The sequence below is a fragment of the Cephus cinctus genome, unplaced genomic scaffold (assembly GCF_000341935.2).
Source record: "Cephus cinctus unplaced genomic scaffold, Ccin1 Ccin1_scaffold0300, whole genome shotgun sequence".
NCBI classification, from domain to species: Eukaryota; Metazoa; Arthropoda; class Insecta; order Hymenoptera; family Cephidae; genus Cephus; species Cephus cinctus.
The window spans coordinates 17,038-29,760 of NW_014333003.1; the positions used below are offsets into that span (position 1 = coordinate 17,038).

General features: G+C 38.6%; 1 long non-coding RNA gene across 4 annotated transcripts; it reads right to left on the reverse strand.

The window, feature by feature from the left end:
• Positions 1-4,612: 4,612 nt before the first annotated feature.
• On the reverse strand, positions 4,613-9,720 carry LOC112494125. 4 transcript variants are annotated; one of them, XR_003059274.1, is made up of 5 exons: positions 8,526-9,720; positions 8,281-8,456; positions 7,678-8,177; positions 7,052-7,258; positions 4,613-6,975 (listed from the first exon to the last, which is right to left on the reverse strand). It is a non-coding gene; the product is annotated as an uncharacterized LOC112494125 (long non-coding RNA). The 4 variants fall into 4 exon arrangements; XR_003059273.1 differs by having other exon boundaries at positions 4,618-4,645; positions 6,233-7,258; XR_003059275.1 differs by having other exon boundaries at positions 4,613-7,258; positions 8,281-8,442.
• Between the last annotated feature and the right edge of the window lie 3,003 nt (positions 9,721-12,723).

Below are 12,723 nucleotides of genomic sequence, written 5' to 3' on the forward strand. Positions count from 1 at the left end.
GGGGGGGGGTAAGGTTTTAAAGACGAAATAAAGGAAGATGATTTTTTTTTTGAGATATGAATAATATTGGGTTATTTACATCATATACACGTTATAGTATAACATCTGAAGTATTTTTGAAAAAAATTTCAATCAAAAATATCAATAAATAAGTTCGTGACAGCGAATCTCCGGAGGCGCCTCGAAAAAAAGTTGTTATGCGGTAAACTTCATAACTCGTTACCGGATCATCTGAAATAAAAAAGTCGAAATGCGTTTAAAAGGTGGTATGTTTCCCTAGGTACTCAGAGGGAGTTTTTTTTTCTTTCGATTTGTTCAGTTTTGACAGTATTTTGAAATGAAAAACGCGATTTTTGCTACAAAATTCCGTTGAATTTGTTATTATAAAATGGAAAAAAATGGTAAAGAAGAAAAACTCCCTCTGACTACCTGTTGATTTATGTATAGAAATAGTGTACAAAATATAAAAAGGATCGGTCAAATAGATTTTGAATTATGATGTTCACGAACTTCAAAAATGTTGTTTGCGAGAAAATCGATTTAAAGTTTTTTATACTCGAAAATCCAAAATTAAGCATCAATAAAAGGTATAATTTTTTATACTTACACAGAATCATCAATGCCAGCTCCGTACAGTGAAACACAGTCATTCAGGATGTCCAATGCATCTTTTTGCTCTTGCCTACGTTGGATTCTACCCTCTTTACTTGTACGTACAGCTAGCTTGTTCGTCCGCTCTGGTTATTCGTAGTTCGTCAGATGCGCGCGCCCATTGGTGAGCACTTGGGCCTGTAGAGATGCCCATTTCATTCAAGAAGGATAACAGAACAAAAGATCCTTCATTGAAAGTGCATGCTGCTGCATTTACTGTAATTTCAACAACGATTGCAGTACCGCTCACTGATTTTGGAGCGATTTTCCAAATAAGTTGATTAAGACTCGTTGTTATTCTGCGTAAAACCTCCAAGACACCGCTGCAAAGGTGTGTTCTTGCTCAAATCTTCGTAGATTGGCTTTATGGCTTGTGTAACATCTGTAGGAAGGGCACTGTAGCTGTGTTTGAATGAATCCAGAGTGTTTGCAGCTGCCGTTTTTTGCCATTCACTCCAAGAATCCTTACCGCTCGGGCCTTTGTCGTGCTGCGGATTCTCGTCTGTCGAGCAGTAGTGATAGTATGTCGATCAAATCGCATTTTTCATTTTTTTTTTTATATACTCGTGATTGCGTCGGATAGCCAGTCCATAATATACGGTCAATTTGTCGATCATTTTTGCAGTGAGTTTACCTTTTCCAAAGAGACTTTTCCTTTTTATTTTTTATCCTGTTTCAGTTTCACTATCGACCACAGATGTTTTTACTAGTTGACGTAAACGAGTGCCCTTTCTTTTCTGCACATGTCCTATGCACTGTTTCTTATTTATTGTGAAATCTTTACCATACGGTTTAGCATTTACCACACCACTATAGGTTTTCGAGTCGCCATCTCCTATATAATTTTTAAACATCACTTCAAAATATTCTAAGGAGCGTTTGACCATCTTTATGATGGCGTCTACTTCCATGTTGCCTCATGAACCAACATGATTTGTTTTACAGTTTCCGCTGTTGACGTGTTCTTTACGCCATTCTTCGAATTCGCTGGTGTCTAGCTTATTTTCCCAAGTTTTACATTGGTGGCAGTAAGAACTCTTGACAAACACATCAAAAACCTTTCTCGTATAGTAACCGATCAAAGAAGCGACACCGAATAGCGAAGTGAATCCACGTTTCTTCCACGTTCCGTCGCCTGATACGGTTAATTCGTTAGTATCTTGTACGTTATTTGCGTTGCATGTTTCCTCTTTCTCTTCTTTTACAGCAGCAGCAAAAAATCTTTATCTTAAATTAATTAAAAAATCTTTATGTATGTATCTTCTGTACATGCGTGTTATAGCTTGGTTTTGATAAGAAAGACTCCGCTAAATCCGTCAAACCGCAAAACTTATCACATCCAGCTAAACCTAGGCCTAACACACGCATGACGAAAGCAAAACGATGATTCACTTCATAATGCGACTGCCTTGACCCTTCTTTTCTCTTTCACTAGACGGAACATACCGAGGCTCTTTGCATTTTTCACATGACACTTTGATTTCGAAAGCTGAACCTTCCGTTTTGCATGTACGAAAAGACATTTTCCCATCACAATTAACGCACTTCACTAATGTAGATATAGTTGAAAATACTAAAAGGAAGTCTATAATTCTATAATGTTTCTCTAAATCTTGCTCTACACTGTCTATAGTACTCAGTTTTATTTTTTATGCGATGCGCTGGACGCTTCCACATCGACATTTCTGCGTTTTGGGAAAGTTTTTTTTTCCTCGGTCGACCCAAAATACCGCCACGGTTCTGCCGATCTTGTCTCGTCACTTTTTTTGGCATTTTGCAAATAAATAAACAAATTTATCACGACACAATACAAATCGAGCGAAAATACAACTACAAACGAACGGAAAAATACGATAAAATTTTAGCGTCTCTGTACACAACCGCTCGGCAGAAAGTGTGCCTGCAAAGTGATTTGTACACGATATACCGTAAATATACAATGTATACAAAGTCAGTTTACATACCTACAAAGACCCATAAAATAAAAAAGTAATTTGGAGATTACAAAGGGACTTGAAACAGTTTCCACGTAGGTGCGACGCGAAGCTGCCAGACAGGTATAAAAATCGAGCATGAGGGCCGGTCGCTTGAAGCAATGTATCTTCGTTAGTTTTGCTCCGATTTATTTGAAATTTTGACACAATATTCTCGAAATGTTGTACATTCAGAAAAAAAATGCAAAACAAAATTTAAAACCTTACCCCACCCCCCTTACGACTATTATGTAATTATAGAAATGCCTAATACCTGGCTTATTACGTGTCTTGAAAAAGCTGATTATGGACAAGAAGCAAGGAAACGACAGTCAACTTCACATCGTACATCGATTTGGCTCTTCTGAAAAAACTATTGACTACCAAACGTTTTTACAAGACTATCAAATACTATCGAACGACTATCAAACGATTAGGAGTAGAAAAAGTTTGGAATATAGTCTAATTCAACGGACACACCGATCGACGAATCGATTGTATCGTATGGTTGTTCATTGTTTGAGTTGTTTACGGTGGTTGAGGCCCTACTAACTATTGACTGAAAAAGCTGATTATGGACAAGAAGCAAGGAAACGACAGTCAACTTCACATCGTACATCGATTTGGCTCTTCTGAAAAAACTATTGACTACCAAACGTTTTTACAAGACTATCAAATACTATCGAACGACTATCAAACGATTAGGAGTAGAAAAAGTTTGGAATATAGTCTAATTCAACGGACACACCGATCGACGAATCGATTGTATCGTATGGTTGTTCATTGTTTGAGTTGTTTACGGTGGTTGAGGCCCTACTACCTTGGAATCGCACGGTACGGGATGGAACCGGGTCTCGATAGGCATTAAGGGGGTTCATTAGGCGCGACCAATCATGCCGTGAAGAATTTTCGTTATTTGTATGTAATGGTCTGGTGGCTGCTGCCGCCATAACGTTAGTTGATTCCCTTCGCCTGGTTATTCTTTTATGGCGTCTAGGTGCATTTCTTTCGTTTGATCGAGTGTCTCTTTCCTCATTGCTTGAGACGTCCGGTGTATAACCAGCAGCGACGTCTCCACCTTCAGACCCGAAGTCGTCTTGATTATTTGTGGCTTGTACGTAAGGTGGTGAATTCAAAAGTTAGCTGGACTGAGATGTCAAGGCTTCCATAGAACTTTTAATTGACCCTACCACGTTTTCGACAAAAGCTAATCGTGAGTCTCTATTTGATTCGAGTTGACTCATTCGTTGCTCGATATACTCTAACCGGTGAGAAAGAACGTTAACCGGATCGCCTATTGGTGACACTCGTTGAGGGAATTCAGGTGTTGGCGTTCTAGTACCCCTACCTCTACTAGCAGTGGTTGGTACATTCGCGGTTACTATTGGGTCTCGACGCGAGGTCGTTTGAGTCTCATCCAACCTTTGGTTCTTATTAGGTGATCTTTTTGGTGGTGAGCGAGATATTGTAGTCATTGTGTCGAATTCGTCCTTACACCGTGCCAAAATCTAGCCTGGTAATTTAAATCTAAATTAATTTGACTTTCCAGTTGTTATTGTTGTGAGCCCAAATACAGGGTTCACGGATTTGACTGCCGGAAAGGGTTCTTGGGAGTCAGGTACTTTGGGATTCGTTGTCCGAGTAAAAAGTTGGAACTTAACTCTCGATAACAAGTAAAAGATTTATTTGAAACAAAACAAGTTACGTTAGAATACATTATTAGAAATAAACCGTAAACGTGGTGAGTACGAAATCACGAGGCTGGAGGTTAGTACTTCGACTAAGTTACCGTAGTAACGCTTCACTCGTAGCTCTCTACTTCGTCTGACGTGCCGACAGGCCGTCCGCTTTTTATAATCTTAATTATGGAATTTTTAGAGATACAATAACCAAGGATTGTTTCTATATTTCGCCATGGTGTCGGTGATGTGTTTCCTTTGTTTCCATAATATTGGCGAGTGGAATGTGCCGCGTCGCAACGTGGCCATTCCGTCGCTTCTGACGTAGGCGCGTTTCCAAATCTATATTATGGTTTACAACATTATTAAAATTCAATAAGTGGATGAGGGTACACTCAAACACCTTACCCTGATTAAGAGCGATTCTGAACTAAACTTCGGAACGAGATACTACCTAGTCAGATGCTATGAGTAATTTGATTACCGTTTCTTAAATTTCAACAAACAGGACACGGCCTGTATTGATTACTAATTTTACCTATTGGAGACTAAATCAACTTCCGCGTTCTCCAACGGTTCCCTTAATTTCACTGGGTATCAGAACAAGATCCAAATACTCTAGCTTAACTGCTTCGACAGCAATTTCATTAGGTGTCAGAGCAAGATCTAAACACACTAGTAATTCTCACTGGGCATTAGGACAAGACCTATATGTTTTAGTGATCTACTTATATTTTGGACTCCGCAACGTATGGCTTCATTACCCTATTGCTTGATAAATCTCAAAATAATAATTCAACAATTCCTCTAGGTATCAGGGCAAGACCTATATACTCTAGGTGTTCTCAAGATTTGAGCTCTTGACATAAGGGCTTCCGTTATCCTATCACTCGTCAAAGCTCAACACCACAGGGCTATACCTTTGTCAAATGATTAATTTCAAACATCGCAACCCTATATAATATTCCTTATTTGATCCGTACGACAGGGGCAAGACCTTTATCAAACGGATTTCTTCTTTTCAAATCTCTACATTACTGTACGACAGGGGCAAGACCTTTATCGACAGTTTATATTGGCATTCATAGCCTCTTTTCAACGTGAATTTCTACCGTTCGACAGGGACCTTTGTCGGGCGGATAGCTTACACATTTCAATATAATTGTTACCGTCGAAATTTCCTCAGCTACTTTCAATAATTTACATTCAGCAACCATTCCTTCAGACAATTTCGATAAATAATTTTAAGAAACAATTTCAATAATAATTTCAATAACTATTCCGATAATTTCAATAAATAATTTCAATAAATAATCATTAACTTCATTCTACATAAATGACTAGTACAAAATAAATAACGTGACTCATACGATATTCTTACAAATTTCGACTTATTTTCATTTTATTTCAAAGACTCGCATAGATTCTATTACTCGACTTTATCTTCTGTTGACTTTAGATTCTTAGAACTAATGTTTACTTTTGCCACGTTCGGGCGCTACACTGACACGACACATGACATTGACCAAGCACACAGCATTTACAAAGACGGAATAGTCGATGAACTTTGAACAAAATTATTCAGTAATTTTCTCAATTAAATTTTCAAATTGCTATTTCTGATTTTACTTATGAAAATCCCCAATCGTGCCCCACGTTGGGCGCTAAATGAGGCAGGCTTCCTTCTTCTTTTCTAAATTACCACGTTTATTCAGCCTTCACCTAGCGCGGCCTGGGTCAGGGGCTGCTAGGGCTCTAAAATTGGGCTCCTTTTTAGGTTGAGCGCAAATTGGTTTATGGGCAAACCAATAAATCCTACCACAAAATGTTCAATGTGCAACGGCTAGTCAATTAGAGAAGAGGTTCGAATTGGGTGACCCGAGGAAATTGCAAGAATAATAGCATTTGATCAATTATAAATTTACTTACAGTTTATTTTCCTTATTCCAATTTAATTAGTATATAGTCCTTGCATAGTGAATTGGTCAACGGTTATCCTCTGGTACAATATGTCTATGTCGCTTTTGTATATCTAGATCGATTAATCCCACGAGTTTCCTTTTGTCTCTCTCCAGCTCTTTCCTATGAGCCCTTCTACGAGAGAGTTTCTTTTTACGCCTTCCTATTAGCGCGACACGACTGCGAATCTCATCACACGCTTTTCTACTTGCGCCACGTGACGGGGATCTTCGGAAGTAATGATCCTCGCACGCGCCTTAGGACAGCCTGTAATCCATAAATTCTAACAGGTGTCTCGTCTGGCGTTGAGGCTATCTTAAGAAATTTCAATTCTGTCACAGTTTATACAATTTAACTAGTTTTCTCTTTGCAACACTTTTTTTTTTCGAGTATTCAAGACAATCGACAACTGATACAAGGGCGTAATCGTGATCAGTAATTGGGACTTCTTCCCATTCTTCTTGTTTGATTAACGAATCAAGTTTGGCTTTAATTTCCGTGACTTTATTCATTTTCTCCGACTTGTAGATATTTTTCAAATCAGAAACAGTGACTATAAAATTTGGAGTTTTTGGCTCAGTAACTGTGCAATTTCCGAACTCTGGAGGTTTCAAGATACTTTAACTGGAGAGCAGTTTGTATAATTGAAGAAATATCGGCGTAGCAGGGTGGTCATTTGAACCAGCTGCTTGCTGAATAGTGCCAAATAATTGCTGAAGTAAACAGGAAATGTAAAAAGTAAATAGGAAATGTTATTGGAACAAAGCATCAAGGTTGCAATGATTATACCTCCAATGTATCTTGATTAATTTTTTCGGTTAAAAGGTATTCGAATTGAAATTTTTCTCGCATGTAAGTGCACATTTCAATAGTCGCCTGCAAAGTAACACGAAGCCCTTCCGCAGTGCTATCGCTTAGGAATTCATTCTTGGTTACTGAGCCTTCGACCCTGTTGGACTTCCATTCGTTTAGCCAAAGTAAAGAAGATTTCAGCACCTAAACAGATTTCAGTGTTTTAATATATAAAAATAACAATACACTAGATACTTGCCTCCAAGTCAGAACCTTCCACAGTCACTCCTTCGTTTGGAACTTTTCGATTTAAAGCATCAAACATATTATTTGTAATTGTTCCCTTTATTAAGAACAAATAACTACACAAATTTTTGAAAATTCTAATAACAATATGACCAAAAGATTTAATTTTTCGGTATGATCAAACCAAATTATATCAAGACGATATTGCGAATGATTATACTAAGCGAACTCATTATCGGTTAAATAAGTCGTACATTAGATCCAATTAATTAATAATATGAGGCCAGCCATCCCACAGTCACACTTATAAAAGTTTTTAGTCCATATTCTAAACACACACTCAATTTATTTTCTATACTCAATAATTAAATATATACCTATTAGTTATTGAATCGTTGATATCGATGTAGGTGAGTGTTTATTGATGTAGGTAGTTTATTGATGTGGTCCACCGGTGTTTTATCTAGCCAAATTGTCGCCGTGTCCGATCATATTTTCCTCAATTGTCTAGCTGAATTTTATAATATAGATGTGGATTTATTTTATGGCCCTATCACCCAGAGCGTATTATCTATTATATTTTCGAAGACACTTGCTACTTGTTCGCTGGTTAGTTGGTGAAAGGAACGACAATTCGTTTGACCGGTATTATTTAGATTCTATTAGGTGGGGATCGAGCGATACATAATAGGTATATGCGGAGTGGGGGCGCATCTACACTCATACACACACAGAAGAAACACACATCAGCTAGCGTACTCATACGTTACACATTTATGCGCTGGCAAAATTTGATGGTTTCTTCACAATCCTCGAGACCAGGTGTGCCACGCTTTCTATAAAAAGTCAAGCCATTAACCATGGATTCGCTAAAAGCCTGTAAAGATCAATGTTCAAAATTATATAATAAAACGAATCTGCCAAGACCGATGGACATAAAAGACACATGAAGAGGTAATGTAAATGTAAATCCAGCTTACTTGAGTTGCTAATCGTACTCGCATCTTTGTAGATGTGTTGAGAATCAGGTGATTTCGTGTTATTTTTGGACACACTCTTAACTTCGTTGGAAGCTTCGTGTCTTCTTCGAATAAGGAAGTAAAATGTTCCCATTTTATTGGACTTATTCCATTACCTTTTATCTTCAAGCATAATTCTGACCAATTAAGAAAATACAGAAGCGTTTGCGAGAACGGTGTAAGAGCAGTTCTAATGAGCAACCTACCTTGAGCTTTTTATTATTGTGCAGCCTGTTGCGTATGTTTTTTATCAGGTTTGGAGTGTCGGAAAAAACGAACATTTTTCATAATTCGCCGCACGGATGAATAAACCAAGGTTTACAATTATCTTTTTTTGCTGTTACATCCAAATCTGTCAAAGCACCATCGGAAATAACTGCGTGAATGTAGGCTCCAGCATCTTCCTAGCTGACTATAGCTTTAAGAAGAAGTTTTGCTAGTTCCGTTCTTTTGACTGGTCCTTTCGTATGTATTGGTTGCTCATATGTATCCGCCAATGACTAAAACATGAACACGAGTCCGTGATTTGCCAATTCATTCACGTTTTCGGCTTTCGTGCCATCCTCCCCAAAATCTGTTAATCCTTTGAACGTTAAATTGGTCGAACATACAGCAATGGATTCTCGCAGTGAAATTTCGTCGATCAGTATAATTCCATTTCTCTGTATAGCCTTCTTGGTGTTCATTTGTCGTTCAAATAACTCAAAAAAATTTTTGTTGAAACCATATTTAGCGTCGATTATTGACATGTAGCGCCGAATAGATCGTGGCGATGGCAATGGTAGAACGTCATTTTTTAGTAGAAATCGGTAATGAGTAGGTGAACGTATGTGCATCATCATAAACATCATTATCCAATTTTCAGTATATCTGTTTCGTTTAGCGCCTTTTTTCTCTGCCGCAGCGATCATTGCTTCAATGGCTAATTTCTGTGCTGGTTAAAAATTAAATTTGGTAATTTAGTCTCTGATGGATTTCTCGCTCAACTTGCGAAGTTTCTTTTGTATTTCAGAGGTTGTTGTTTGCAGTTTTTGAATTCTTTCCTTTGTTCGACGATGCGCAGCCCTCTCCCTTCGAACTATTTTACGAACAGCGATAATATTTTCTTCCACGTGTTCATTACTTGCTCCCTGTTCTAACCGTCTCGGCCTAGTATTATTCTGTATGAGTCTTCGGTTCCTTTTTTGTAACGACTTGTTTAGTCTTTCACAGCGTATACATTGCTTCCTCATGCAAACGACAGGACAGTCTTTATGTCTCCATATTTCAAAATTATCTTGGTAGACGATATTGCTTCGCACTGAATGTACAATTTGTAACATGATCAGTCCGCTACAAATGTTCATACGCGAGAGAGTAGTTAATATAATGCTCAGATCTGTTAGAGTCTCTACCGCTCGAATCGATTGCAGCTAATTAGATGGAGAGACAGTTTTTCCATGGGCCGAAATGTGAACAGAATCATCTTCAGACACCAATACGGATTTTCGGATCATGGGTTGCAAGTTATTAGATTGTCCTTTTACATCGAACGTCGAAAACACGATCCACTTTTTTCCAAACGTACTTGTATAGCGTGACCAGCCTTTTGGAATTTCGACGCTATCAGGACTTTCGAATGTTTCATACAATATATCTTTCAGACTCTGATTTAATTTGCTATCTACTAGTTCTTTCATCTCATTTATGAAAGTTCCATTTCCATTCTCAGTTTGGTAATCATGAGTTGTCTCCACTGTCTGGTTTTCAACGATCATAGATTCGGGAGGATTTCCATCCGAATTACTATTTCGAGTTGTGATGTCACTCGTAATAGAACACTGTTCAGGTTCCTGATAAAATACAAACACAAAGACGAATAATATTGTTTGAGCAAGTGGATGTGTGCGTTGCTATAGATATTGTGTCAGTCGTGGTATCAATAATCAAGTGCATATGGTAAACTGATATATACAATTATTTATGGGATTTCTTACACGACACTCAATGTCATCATGTACTTCTCCACTCTGCATGATGTTGAGACAGCCTTGCGCATCAAGGAAAACTGAAGCAACCGTTCCATTGACGAGCCTTGGAAATTGGTATGGTACCTGTATATTAAGAAAATACATATTACATTCATTTTCAGTAAAAGGAAAAATGGTAACAATAGAACTCGTTAACTTATGCCTACAGAATGTAGTCCCAATTTTTTCAATGAATGTAACTTACCTTTGCTATTATCTTTCCTGCAGCATCTTTATGGATGAAGTGCCGAATTATATCGGTCTCTTCAAAATGTTTCTCGCAAACTAAATGCGTGGGTTTCAAAGATACACTAGTTTTTGGAGTCGCGTCAATCCATTTCTTTTTCAGTTCTTCATTTTTCGGCACATGAAAAAAGGAAACTCGTTCCTTATTACTTTCGTATCCGCTCTTACATTTCGGCACTACACACTTCTAAGTCATTCTTAATTAACAGTTTTCCTATACAAAGTCTAGAAGATCGAGAAAATAACAAAGTTGATAACAAAGGACACTCGCAATAAGTTCAACAACAGTTGAAAGTAAATGAAAAAAAATCGAGTGATTGCGCATGCGTACGAAGGTCCTCTGATACTAACGCCTCATATTCCGAACTAAAATCCGGAGTCTGAAACGGCACGATCATTTTCACTGAATGCCCAGACCTGTATATGTATAAGACCGTGGTCATAGGTATACAGGGATATACAGGGTGTTCGTTATGAAACGCACTGTAGTAACACCGTTGCATTCTTTGTCAAATTCTAATGAATACGTGTATTTTCATTTTTTATTTCATATATAAAAATTTCGAGATAATCAAGGTTGAAGTTACAGTAATGCGACCAATCAGAATGCGTTTAAATGGAGCGTAGATGACGTCGCGAGCCAGCCCGCAAGGACTGCTTACACTAGGCCAATAACACTAAGAGTATCGTCGTAGTGTCCCTGTTTATCTGCATGTAATTGAGTAAGATACAAGAGACGATACTCTTAGTATTATTGGCCTACTGTAAGCAGGCTTTGCGGGCTGGCTCTGGACGTCATCTACGCTCCGTTTAAACACGTTCTGATTGGTCGCATTACTGCAACTTCAACCTTGATTATTTCGATCCTTGCGGGCTGGCTCGCGACGTCATCTACGCTCCATTTAAACGCATTCTGATTGGTCGCATTACTGTAACTTCAACCTTGATTATCTCGAAATTTTTATATATGAAATAAAAAATGAAAATACACGTATTCATTAGAATTTGAAAAGGAATGTAACAGTGTTACTACAGTGCGTTTCATAACGAACACCCTGAATATAGGTATACACGTATATATTGCGACGATATTCTCAGTCGTCAACAAAACGGAACTCTAAATCAACGGAAATCGGGAGCGCAAGTGGTCTCGACAAACTCGAAAAGGTTGTTGAGCGCCAGGTACCCTCTAAGGAGCACTACGAGCTCTAGGCTCGTTATCGAAACAATACAGATCGCGAGAGATAATTGATCCGGGGTAACCAATTGCCACCAGGCAAACTAAACCTGAATCAGCCACCAGGCGAACTAAACCTACATGTGCCACCAGGCGAACTAAATCTAAGGACACCACGGCCACGCAAAATCAGATAGGGGCACCGCGGCCAAGAAAAGATACTCGCTTAACTAACCTAAAGGCACCACGGCCACTCAAACAGATAGGGGCACCACGGTCAAGAAAAATAATAGAGAACGTAACTAAACCTAAAGGTTACCCGGAACTCAAAAGATATTACTAAATTAGACCACTATACGTCCCGCGGTACGCCGCTTCGGAGGCTAGCTCGTCGGAAGCGTCGCGGCGTTCAAGAGGTACGGAAGGAGCGAACTCAGCCAAGGACTTATAGAAAAGTGATACGAAAAACTACACGAAAATAATCCAAATTAATTAGTTAACGCACTAGAGCTGTATTAAGCAAAACAAAATTCCAAATAGTTAATAAACGCAATAGCACAATTACCCAATCATTAACTCAGGCATTAGGGAGGGTGCGAGCGAAAGCCAAGCATAGTTTTACAAAAGTCTTAAAGTTAATTTACGATGATCGGTATCTAAAATCAGAAGCTATACAATGCAAAAGAAATAAGAATCACCAAATATAATTTCGGAAATTGTAGAAGCAGTATCCTTATCGGAAAATCTCGGCAGCGAAGGCGCTACGCGTGAGCGCGCACGCGAGTAGGACACGGGCACGCGGGCTCTATACTTCTAGAAGACGATACACACGGAAAACCATACGGTCGGACGAATCGAATTACGCTAAATAAACCAACAAACTCGTTTTGATCTAAAATAACCAAATAACGATAACCACAAAAATCGGAACGCAAGCAACGGCAGAGGAACGGCAGCGGAACGGTCTGCGCG